Here is a 13389-nt window from a genome sequence, read left to right as displayed (position 1 = left end):
CATCTCTGTTTCATACAAAACCATGAAGTTGATGGCAGGACATCGGGCAAAGAGGAAGGCAGAGAGAGGGTAGTCTATGGGTGTAAATAATCCTTCCAGTGGTCTCACTTAACTTATGTTATTGACTTTGACTCTGTATGATATAGTTACTTCCTAGAATACTTCAGAGCCTCACACAATGTGCCAAAGCCCCAAGGAGCTTTTATAGTCGTTCTCTTCTGTAAGACTTATCTTTATCATTCAGAAAAGTGTCTTCTATTTATAAGATTCTTAAAATAAGACTATAATGTTCCTTGTCTTGTGATACACTCAGTCTTTCTTTTGATAAAATTTTATGGTTTCTATTGCACTTGTTGTCCCAGAATGTCACAGAGAGATGAGCAAAAAGAAAGCCATCCCTTCTTCCATGGGGCTGTCGGTGCAGCTGGAAGGGGAGAAGGAAACGATAGAAGATCAGATCTTAGAGTAAAGCTTCCAGGCTGGCACCCGCTCTAGTAGGGGATATGGAACCCAGGGCGATGATAACGGTGAAGGGCAGAGGTGGGGAGGTTATGTGGAGCAGGAAGCTCGTGCAAAGGTGTACAATGAGGGGGAGCTAAGGAAAAGCTAAGGAGCAAGATGAAGAGACAGGCAGTTGCTTCCATCCAGAGTAGGCAGGGACATAGGTCAAGGAGTGTGAATTCTAGGTACAACAGGAAGCCACTGAAGGGCTTTCAGAAATAAAACGGCGTAGCCTGCTTGTGTTTGTGAAAGACAGCGTTGTATATCAGAGTGAGCACTGGGTGGCTGTGCTGCAAGCCACTGGAGTGAGCAGGGAGAGGTAGATTATTTTGTATTTGGGTGGGTCTGGAGAGTGGGTGGAGCTGAAAAAATGAGCAGAAGTGGGGTGGGGATATTCTAGCGCTGAATGATGTCTTGGCCAGTAAAGTGTTTGCTGTGCAAACATGGTAACCTGAGTTTGAGCCCCAGAACCTGCATAAAAAATGAGGCAATGTAACCTGTACCTGTAACCTCAGCACTGGGCAGGCAGAGCCAGGAATATGGGGCTTGCTGGCTGGACGGTCTATCTAATCTGTGTTACAGGTCCATTGAGAGACACTGTCGAAAAAACTGAGGGAGAGTAATGTTGATGTGGACCTCCTGCCTCTACACGTGCACACACACACACACACATACACACACACACACAAATGTGCACACATACATACATACACACACACAAATGCACACACACATACATACACACACACACAAATGCACACACACATACATACACACACGCACACGCACACATGCACACACACGCGCACACACACATACACACACATGTACATGTACACACACATACACACACAAATGTGCACACACACATACATACACACACGCACACGCACATACACACATACATACACACACACAAATGCACACACACACATACATACACACACAAATGCACACACACATACATAAACACACGCACACGCACACATGCACACACACACGCACACACACATACACACACATACACACACACATGTACATGTACACACACATACACACACACAAATGTGCACACACACATACATACACACACGCGCACACACATACACATATACATACACACACATACACACACACACACATGCACACACATGCACACACAGCTTTGCCTGGAAGAAGGTGAAGTGGTCAGACAGGAGACACACCTTCACCGGGTGGGTGGATGACCTCAATGGAGAGAGAATTCAAAGACTTCAAATATTTTACCTCAGCACATTTATGTACAATATCTGAAAAATGTAAGGAGCGTCTTGTCTCAGTCTTTCTAAATACGCACATGTTGGGAAGGCTGCTTGAGTTACTAGATGAGAAAGGTTCCTCATTCAGTCTAGTAGGATGTCTAGCTCTGGAACACGGTAGCTGTGACTTAATGACTTCACATACTGTATCCTGGGCTGTGTTTGAAAAGACAAAATTAATAGCTAGGAAATCAAATGGTTACCCACCTGTGAGCATCCAGTCCTCATACATTTATTGATTTGAAGCTTCAGGTTTATGCTTCAGCTATCCTCATACATCAGACTTTCCACCAAAGAACATAGATTATGCTGGAGGGGAGGAGTTAAGTGGAAAGGGCTGGAAATGGGCTCAGAAGACCTGGATTCCATTCTACACTCTGTGCCGCTCCACAAGGAGCTCCATCTGCCATCTGCTCAGAAACTTAGTGCCTTGAATGAAGGTATGACCAGTAACAGAGAACCTGCCTGGAAGAGGGTTTACATAGAAGATGGATTTTAATGCCACAAAATTGAAATAAAAATGGCACCCTATGATTAACAGCAGACACATATATGCAGTTCTTCTCAATTTCCAGATTGTTCTGAATTTCAGAGTAGACTTAAGTGTGAGTGGGAGAAATGAGAGAGTGTAGCACAGTCTCCTGAAAGGCATCCATTCTCTTCAGGTTGAACCAGAATACATTGTACTGAACAAGAATCCTTCCTATGTCTTTCCAATCAAACTGTTGAGCTCTGTGAAGAGTTTGACAGGGGGAGAGGTCAGGAAAGGCATTAAAAGGCAAGGAGTAGAAATATACATTCAAGGAAAGACTGTGGTCACAACACCAGCAAAACAATGCCTTTAAAAACACTGAGATGTAATCATTTTTATTTTATGTGCATAGGTATTTTGCCTGCATGCATGTTTGTAAGCAACATGTGTGTAGGACCTGAACACCAGAGGAGGATGTTGGACGGATTCCCTGGAACTGGAGGTACATACAGTCACTATCTTAGAATTTTATTGCTGTGAAGAGACCTCATGACCAAGGAAACTTATACAAAGGACAACATTTAATTGGGACTGGCTTACAGTTTCACAGGTTCAGTCCATTATCTTAATGGTGGAAAGAGTGGCAGGATCCAGGCAGACATGGTGCTGGAGAAGGAGCTGAGAGTTCTACGGCTTGGTCCAAAAGCATCAAGGAGGAAACTGAGTTGCCCTGGGCAAAGCTTAAGCATAGACCACCTGACTTCAAAGCTCTCCCCCACAGTGATGCACTTCCTCCAACAAGGCCACACCAACTCCAACAAGGCCACACCTCATAACATTGCCACTCCCCATGAGCTAAGAATTCAAACACATGAGTCTATGGGCCCATGTGTTTTCAATCTACCACAATCACAGTGTGGGTGCTGAGGATCCAGTCATCAAACCAGGTCATCTGGGGGTATAATCAGTGCTCTTGTCCGCTGCATATCATCTCCAGGCCAGCAAAGTCATTTCGAGGGTGGGAGTCTTCTAAGATCTCCATAATCGTTATGATTGCAATTGTCAGCTAGAAAAAGTGTGTGTGTGTGTGTGTGTGTGTGTGTGTGTGTGCACATGTGTGTGCATACACTCTCCTGTATATGAACAGGAAGAGGCCAGAGGTTGATTTATTTCAGGTATTTTTTTTTCTATCATTCTACCTTGCTCCCTGAGGTAAAGTCTTTCACTTAACCTTGAGTTCACCATTTTAGCCAAGGCTAACTAGTGAGACCACAGGATCCACCAATCCCCTCCTGCCCCATGGCTAGATGCTCCATGGTGATGTGGAGACCAGGGGCAGATCTGGGCCTATATGCATGAGGGCCAAGCCATCTCCCCAGCCTAAACAATTTTGGAGGGCAGATTTCCATCTTGTTTTCCTAATAATTTGTGCTTCAGTTTTAATGGGTTGGAATAGTAGCCTGGGAAAGCCAAGAGTTGTGACAAAGGCAACTTGGATTTAACAGCTCTGTTTCTGGTTGAATTTGTGGAATAAGCAAATCCTAGAAAGTATGGAAGTTTACGAATTACATCCTTTGTGGTACCTTGCCCCATTCACAATGAACCTTGTTATTTGCCTAACAGAAGAAGCACTTATCTTTAGTGAATATGTCAGAAGGAAGAACCAAAAACAAACAAAGAAACCTGGAAACTCTTTTTGAGTTCTATAGTAGTGGATAAGCTGAGAAAATTATGAAATAGTATGTGGTCATTAAATATGTTTGGTGAAACAAACATAGGAAATTACTCTTTTAATACACTGTTCAGTAAAAGGCATGAGATGATAGTGTGTGTATATACGTGTAATGTTGCTCAACTACAAACTAGTTAGATAAATTTACACACGACATGCACCTGATTATAGTGTATAAAATATAAATACATAGAAAAATGTATGTGTATATGAATTTATATGTGTATCTGTGTACATATGTAATAAAAGCTTTTTATAGACTGCTTTTTATTAACACATTTCATTGTATATAATGATTTTTGGCATAGTTTTGTTTATCCATATAATATACAATATAGTTTCCAAATCAGTGAATATCCAGCAAAATTATGAGAGAATTTTTCACTAGGTGGCAAATTTTCAGAATGAACATGTGTTGCTTCTACAATAAAATACCATCGTTAATTTTTAAAACTCTTCTATGGCTCCCATGAGAAGCACTGTTGTAATGTCAAGCCCCAGAGGTAATGGTCTCAGTCTCAGACTCACATCCCTAAGGGTGTGTGTGTGTGTGTGTGTGTGTGTGTGTGTGAGGATTTAGTGTGGCAGATTGGAGCTGTGTCTCTGCAAAGCCAGTTCCACTTCTGAAGGAGAATATGTCTTGTTTATGCTGCAGGCAAAACAAGTTTTTCTTTTTTCCAACCTCAGGTCCATTGTGGAAATGAGCCATCTGTGGCCACCCCGGTGTGTTCCCAGCTTAATGGCACCTTCAGGATCAAACTCCTGGGCTTTTCCAGGCATCTCTGACAGCTGCTGCATTCCTAGCGTTCTTAGATGTAACAAATGGTAAAAGGTTGTGCACTGGGAAACCGTGCCCGTGTATGGGCTGTGGGGAGCGGAGAATAAGAGTCAGGTGAACCCCGTTTGGTGTACCACACAGAAGACAACCGCCCTGGCCTTCACCAGGCTGTGGCAACACTATCTCCTGCCATCTGCACCACACCCAGAGAAAGCCAAAGCACTCGAGGACTCTTTATTTTACTAGCTAAGAAATGATTGACTTTTCTATTGAGTCCTTTCTTCCTCTGTGAATAGAAAACTGAGCTCCCAACCTTCCATGTGCTTGAGGAGCAAGGGAGTTCTTTCTGGTTGGAAAGCAGGGGAAGGATCTCACTGCCCTTTCCACCCTTAGGTGAGCACTTAGAAGCACACAGTCCTCAGTCTCGCCAGGGGAGCGCTGGCCCCACCGGGGTTGACTTTAGGGTAACCTATATGCATCATTTTCTTGCTTACAATTGTGCCTTCTAAAGACCAGGAAGGTTTGCATGGGCTGCTGCTGTTTTAGGAAATACATCTGGAGCAAATCTGATGGCCAACCTGCTTTCAGAGTTAGCCCATTTGCAGTCCCCAGGCCTCTCCTAGCCAGCCAGATATGCTGTTTCCCTGCTGGCCTGCACCTTTAGAATTTTGAACTTCTGCTGCTTTCCCTGTGGAAGAAAGCTAGAAGTAACTCTTGCTAACTTTCCTGGCCTCATCATTGTTGCTTCCCTCACTACTAAGCAGGGGAGAAGGATCATGGGCAATTTGGATTTACTCCCTTAGGGATAGCTGGGGAAATCCATAAGGTGGCGTCAAACAAAATCCAAGTTGGCTTAACTGACTAGACACTTCCACCTATGAATGAAAAATATCTCTGACAGTCTACGAAAGTATTCCTTCTGGGCCTTCTTTGTTTAAACTTAATATTTCCTGTATTAAACCTTATAAGTCATCAGGAGGAAAGCTGAATGCTAAAGAATTCAGAATCAATTAGGAATCCACCAGGAAATCAGAGCCTTCTGTTAAGCTGTAAAATGGTCTGGGATGACTTGGTGTCACCTGATAATATTGCACCAGAGATGTATTGTAAATCCAGCTACTCGAGGCCAAATGTCTCTTCCCACAAAAGCTACAATCCCCTTACTGTGGGAAGCGTCTCAGCGCAGGAGGAACAGAAACAAAGAGTGATTACACACACCTTCAATGGCTCCCCTCTTCACCAATATTTGGAGCAAAGATTCTTCACCCGTGTGAATACTTGTCATGCTCTCAGAAACAGATTCTGTAGTAACAAGAAGGGGGCAGGACAGTCTGGCACCTGGTCATGGGTGTCTAACAGCAAGCCTTGTCTTCTATTCTTAGGTGTAATCTCAAGATCAGCAACTATAGATTAAAGTGACCGGGCTCTCAGAGAGTGAGGGTCAGGCAAGCCCACACTGGCTGAACACAAGGTCAATGTCCTGATAGGTTCGCACACATACCTAGCTGTGGGGTAACCGGAAAGTACTTATGCCTTTGCATTAATGGGTAAGCAGAACTATATAATTGTCACAGAAAAGAAACTGCCCAGTGGGGTTCTAGCATGTCATCAACATGCAAAAAAGCAGCAGCGCTGTTGGCAGGAATCTCCTCTCCACAGGAAGCTCCAAACAGAAACTTTTCCTAGGGTGGGTAGCACAGTTCTTACTGTAGGAAAGCAGACTTTAGAGAATGCACTTTGCCCTCCATCAGTCAGCAGTAACTATGAGTCTGGTGTTCTTTATCCAGAGGGTTTGAGATGTGTCTTGGAGGTAAACATCACACATGCTAAGTACCTTTTCTCGTTGCTATTATTGGCAGAAAGCAGGGTTCCTTTAGCTCATGGGTTATAGGTGTGGTCCATCAGAGTGAGGAAGGAGCACCACAGCAGAGCTAGCTGTCAGACAACTGGTCACGTTATAGTTACGGAACAGACAAATAAACACTAGCTCTTGGCTCGCCTTCTCTCCTTACTCTGTCCAGGACTCACACCCACGGACAATGGGGCCCACTTAAGAGTGTCTTCCCTCTCCAGTTCAGTTGCTCTAGAAACTCCCTTGCAGACACACCTCGAGGGAGGGTTTGTTTCCTAGGTGACTGTAAACTCAGAGAAGTTGACAATGAAGACTGTCCTGTCGCATCAGAGCAATCCTGGTATGGACGAATGCTTCAAGGCAGTAATGGCTGAATGCTGGTCCATGTTTTCTGTACCTTTTGTTAGCTTGGATTGGGGGCTCTTGTGGGGCTGGCTTTTCCTTTAACAGACAGACTTCCTGTTTTGATTCCCTGTTATGGGAAAAACTATTTGGTCCATAAAGCCTTTCTGGCTTTGTTAATGAGGCAGCCATGGTGTTTGGAGCTAGCAAGTAATTTTAGCAGGAAATAGGTGGCTAATTCCATTGCCAAGCATGCAGAACTGTCTGCGTGGTCATTTTTCCACGTCCTTACTCAGAATACAGACAGAGGTGACTGCAGAAATGCACAGCTCCCCTCCGCACAGCATGTGAGCTGTTAGCAGTCTTCTTTACATTACCTGAGGCTCACTCCATCACCTTCTCACTTAATATGATAGATTGCAGGATGTAATATAGAAAAATGTAGTGTGTGTGGCATATAAACTCACAGTGCATATCGGATTTAATATATAATGCACAGAAGCCGCTCTGTAATACATAGTCAAAAAGGCTGCAAGCTGCTGTATTGCTGCTGTGCCCAGTTTGGGAGAAAAGGCAGGTTTCCACTGCCAAAGAATGGTGGAGTATTCAATTCCACATCCAGTATAAAATATAAATAAAACATGGCCTGTGGTAAGACCAAACTGCACGAAGTGATTTCCCCGAGTATGTAAACTTATAGCACCCCGGTCTTTGCTTCAAGTTGAATTTTCCCACTTCTCGCAGATGGCAGTAGGGAATATATGACCTTCTACAGCAAGAGTTTCCCACTTAACAGATTCCCAGGCTCCACTGGGCTCCACTGGGTCTCATGCTAATGGACAGCCAGGAACCACCTCAGAGCCCCTGGAGCTTTTCAAGCTGAGTTCCTGAATCTCTCCAGAGTTGAATGTTGACAAGCAGCTGTCAGTCAACTGAAAACTTCTTAAAGCTATACTCTGCAGTGAATAAAAGTCTTTATAATAACAGTAATGATTGTGCCAACACGAATATGATTTTTAGTAAAAACATTAACCCAGGTGATGTAGCCCTCAAGTCTAGTTACCTGTCTAAAAGTCCATGCATGGTGCACGCCTCCTTTTATTGATTTGTTTGCCTGGTAGCTTTGGAAACAACCATTCTACTTCCTGTCAAATCACACCACTGCTACCTTCACATCAGAAGGGAAGTGAACCTTATCTATCTACGTACTTATTTCTTCACTTACATCCTGGAAACAGCGCCCCCATTTCCTCCCAGTCACACTCTCACAAATCCCTCCCCAGGTGCCTTTCTCTTCAGAGGAGGTGAAACTCTCATTGGGTTAATTACGCTATCCTTGGACATCTAGTCCCAGCAGGACTAAACACTTTCTCTCCCACTGAGCCCCAACCAGGCAGTCCAGGTAGGGGAAAGGGATCCAATGGCAGATAACAGAATCAGAAATAGCCCCCTTTTCAATTGTTAGGGTACCTACATGAAGACTAAGTTTCACATCTGCTACAAATGTGAGAGGTCCTAGGTCCAGCCCCTGCCTGTTCTTTGCTTGGTGGTTATGTTCTATGAGCTCCCTTGGGCCCAGGTTAGTTGACTCCGTAGATCTTCTTATGGTGTCCTTGACTCCTCAAGACCATTCAATCCTATCCCCCACGTAGTTGATGTCTATATGCAGGTGAGGGCAGGCACAAGTTAAGGCAGTGACTGGGCAGTGATAAAGTAAGGTGGGTACAGAGTTTTGAAGGGAGGAGAGAGGGAAAAGAAGGAGGGGAAGAACCAAGATGGAGGCAGAGAAGGGTGACCCAGATCCGTGTGGTCTTAAAACAGGTAGTCATGAATATTTCATAAGGGATGGATTTTTATAGGACAATTTGTCTTATCTAGGTGGGCAGTTTATATCATTATCAATTGGTTGTGAGTTTATTATGTGGATGTTTTGTGGATTGAGAATTTAAGATATAAATTTGATTGCTAAATTACAAGCTTCTAGAGTTTTGATTTTTAACAGGTTAGTGGGAGTTGAGACTATGATCACAGGGGTTGGATGCTGGGAATGTGAGCAGAGTCCACAGCCAGAGAGTCTAGAGATAAGCAGTCTATGTATGGGACTGGCATGGCAGTGATCACCTTGGGAACTAGATGGATGGAGAGATTGCTGCCAGGCTCACAGAGTAGCCAATGACAGCATGGGATGGAGAGTGGGAGCTTAGCAGTTGAGACGCTTTTTTTTTTTTTGACTTCGAGCATCCTCAGTGTTTTATTGTCCCCCCTCGCCACCCCCAAACATACATATATATATACATATATATACATATATATATATATTCTTTAATCTTTTTATTGGATTCTTCAAATTTCCATTTCAAATGTTATCCCCTTTCCCAGTTTCCCGTCCACAAAGCCCCACCCCATACCCCCTCCCTCTACTTCTATGAGGGTGTTCTCCCACCCACCCATTCCCTCCCATAATAGTTATCTGTTAAATCCATTTGGTTCATAATTTCTGTTAGTTTCTCTATGTCTCTGTTTACATGATCTGTCCATTGATGAGAGTGGGGTGTTGAAGACTCCCGCTATTATTGTGTGAGGTACAACTGTGCTTTGAGCTTTAGTAAGGTTTCTTTTATGAATGTAGGTACCTTTGTACTTGGAGCATAGCTATTCAGGATTGAAAGTTCATCTTGGTGGGTTTTTCCTTTGTGAACATGAAATGTCTTTCCTTATCTTTTTTGATAACTTTTTCTTGAAAGTCAATTTTATTCAATATTAGAATGGCTACTCCAGCTTTGTTTCTTGGGACCATTTGCTTGGAAAATTGTTTTCCAGCCTTTTACTCTGAGGTAGTGTCTGTCTTTGTCTGAAGTGTGTTTCTTGTATGCAGGGAAATACTGTGTCCTCTTTACGTACCGACTGCTACTTTATGTCTTTTTATTAGGGAATTGAACTCATTGATATTGAGAGATATTAGGAATCAATGATTGTTGTTTCCTGTTATTTTTGTAGTTACAGGTGGAATTATATTTGTGTGGCTATTTTCTTTTGGGTTAGTTGAAAGAAGATTACTTTTTTTGTTTTTCTAGGGAGTAGTTTCCCTCCTTGTGTTGGAGTTTTCCATTTATTATCCTTTGTAGGGATGGATTTGTAGAAAGATCTTGTGTAAATTTGGTTTTGTCATGGAACATCCTGGTTTCTCTATGCTAATTGAGAGTTTTACTGGGTATAGTAGCCTGGACTGACATTCGTGTTCTCTTAGGGTCTGTATGACATCTGCCCAGGATCTTCTGGCTTTTGTAGTCTCTGTTGAGAAGTCTGGTGTAAATCTGATAGGTCTGCCTGTAGATGTTACTTGACCTTTTTCCCTTACTGCTTTTAATTTTCTTTGTTTTGTGCATTTGGTGTTTTGACTATTATGTTACAGGAGGAATTTCTTTTCTGGTCCAATCTATTTGGAGTTCTGTAGGCTTCTTGTACGTTTATGGGCATCTCTTTTTTTAGATTAGGGAAGTTTTCTTCTATCATTTTGTTGAAGATATTTACTGGCTCTTTAAATTGGGAATCTTCAATCTCTCCTATACTTATTATCCTTAGGTTTGATTTTATTATGTCCTAGATTTTTTTGGATGTTTTGGATTAGGATACTTTTGCATTTTGCATTTTCTTTGCCTGTTGTGTCAAGGTTTTCTATGGAATCTTCTGCCCCTGAGATTCTCTCTTCTATCTCTTGTATTCTGTTTGTAATGCTTGCATCTATGATTCCTGATCTCTTTCCTAGGTTTTCTATCTCCAGGGTTGACTCCCTTTGTGATTTCTTTATTGTTTCTATTTCCATTTTTAGATCCTGGATGATTTTGTTCATCTCCTTCACCTGTTCTTTTGATTCCTCTTTAAGGGCTTCCACCTGTTTACCTCTGTGGTCCTTTATTTCTTTAAAGGAGTTATTTATGTTCTTCTTAAAGTCCTCTAACATTATCATGAGTTGTGATTTTAAAATCAAAATGTTGCTTTTCCGGTGTATTGGAGAATCCAGGACTTGCTGTGGTGGGGGAACTGGGTTCTGATGATGTCAAGCGGCCTTGGTTTCTGTTGCTTAGGTTCTTGCCCTTGCCTCTCACCATCTGCCTAACTCTGGTGTTAGCTGGTCTTACTGTCTCTGACAGTGGCTTGACCCTCCTGTAAGATTGTGCGTTAGGACTACTGGGAGACTAGCTCTCTCCCAGAGGGATCTGGATACAGAAAGCTGTGGTACCGGGTCAGCTCTGGGTGCAGACAGAGACCAGAAGGATCCTGTCCCAGACTGCTCCTCAGTTCCTGTGTCCTGAGGGCTCCAGGTGGGTTCCGCTTTAGCCAGGATTGTGAGCAGAAGTGGCCTTACCTGTGCTTTCAGGTGTGTTAGCATGCCTAGAAGACCAGCTCTCTCCCAGCAGGGTCTGGGTACAGAGAACTGGGGCACAGGGTCAGCTCAGGGCTCAGGAGGAAACTGGAAGCATCCTAGGTGTTTTAACCACTAGAGATGAAAATACTCTGCAGATGCCCGTGGCCCACCGGAGCTTGGGATGGTAGATTCTTTTTTTAATATTTACCGCAACACCCCCAACTTTTCCACAAGACTCCTGAGTTTTCCCTGATGCTTAGCTGTGGGTCTTTGCTTCTCTTTCCATCTGCTCCTGGATGAAGCCTCTCTTGGGAGGCAGTTCTGTTAAGGTCCTGTATGTAAGTGCTGTAGAGTATCATTAATAGTGTCAGGGGTTGGCTCTCTCTCAGGGGATGGGTCTCGATTTGTGTCAGTCATTAGTTGGTCATTCCCTCAATCTCTGTTCCGTCTCTACCTGGCGCATGTTGTAGGCAGAACATATTTTAGGTCTAAGGTGTCCCAGGTAGTTTTAAACTGTCTAATGCAGGTACTGGGAACTGAACCTGAGAGTCCTCTGGTAGAGCAGTAAGTGTTCTTAACTGCTGAGCCATCTCTCCAGCTCCCAGAGTTTTCGTTGGTTTGTTTTATTTTGAGACAGGATCTCTCTCCATAGCCCTGGCTGGCCCGGAGCTCCTGGAAATACCCTCTGCCACACCCTTCTATGTGCTAGAATTGCAAGTATGAGTCCCCACACCTGACTGTCATCTTCGTATCTTTTATCTTTCACAGCTATCACTTTTGTAAACTGTCCTTTGATTCAGGGCTTTCTCACTGTTTTCCCATAAGCAAATATCCAAGGACATTTTTCCAAGGCACGGTTTTGAAAGAATCCATCCACGTTCTTTAGAGAACAACATTGTCAGAATCTAGTGGCAAAGTCCGGGGCTCCAGAAGGTGAGTGGATGAAGCCACCATGTCATCTAGAAGGAGTCACCTGTGGAGTTAACTTTGGAACTGGATCTGAGACACTTCCTGCCTTGCTCTCCTTCCCTCCAAGCAGTGTGTGATGCTCAGCATCGTGTGAAGACAATAGGCCATGAAGAAGCAGCTCCAGAGCGTGAGTACCTGAGCTCGGCATTCCAGTCAGAATTGCATAACTCACAGACGAGGGCCATGCCTGTGTGCTTCTTGTTACTTATATCACCTTTTATTATCTTAAGACTGAAAAGTTAATAACCCAGTGTGTAATCATGCCATTATCAGTTTACTTTGTAGTAAAGCCCATTCAAATGATGATTACATATGTTAATGAGCATCATTATAATGCACTACACAGTACATTACCTTCAATAAATATAATTGTTTATGCACTTTAATGAGGGGATATAATGCTCCAAAAGTAATGGTATTGACTGAATGGTGATTTATTGTTGGAAAACTTTGCCATTAGGAAAGGAAATCTTACAGAACCTTTTATGTTTACCTAACTTTCATTTGCCCCTAAAAGCTTCCACTCATGTCTGCCTCCCCCGGTTAGAAGAAGAAAATAGCTCCAAGAGGCTTCCACAGTGTTCCTTGTCAATGCTTCTCTCGACCTGAAGAAACAGGAGGTGGTTCGCTGAAAGGCTTAATGAAGATCATTATGTTTACCCCTAGTAAGGTTTAATGCATTATCTGGCAACCAAACTGATAACCACGTCAGAATTTTGGCTCCAAATCAAATAACAAGGAATGAAAACATTGCTTGTTAAACTACACATTAGGAATGGAAAATAAGACCCAAGACAGTGTTTGGCCCATGGTTCCGTGTCAGCCTGGGAAGGAGCAGCGTGATGATAATGATGATGTTGTCTGTGATTACACAGACCTGGAGACCAAAAGAGGGGTGCTGGACCCCATAGTGCTCATTCTAACTCCAACAGCTTCTCTCTCCCTTTCTCTGGAACTTTTCCATGCAGAGTCATTTCCTATCTGCTTGACAATTAAACGAAAAACTCCTCATCTGAAAATTTTAAAAACTTGTTTACTGTGTGATGACAGTTGGTTTTAAAACTTCGTATGTTGAGATG

Source organism: Rattus norvegicus, chromosome 18, assembly GCF_036323735.1.
Source record: "Rattus norvegicus strain BN/NHsdMcwi chromosome 18, GRCr8, whole genome shotgun sequence".
NCBI lineage: Eukaryota > Metazoa > Chordata > Mammalia > Rodentia > Muridae > Rattus > Rattus norvegicus.
Note: the sequence above shows the minus strand (reverse complement) of the source record.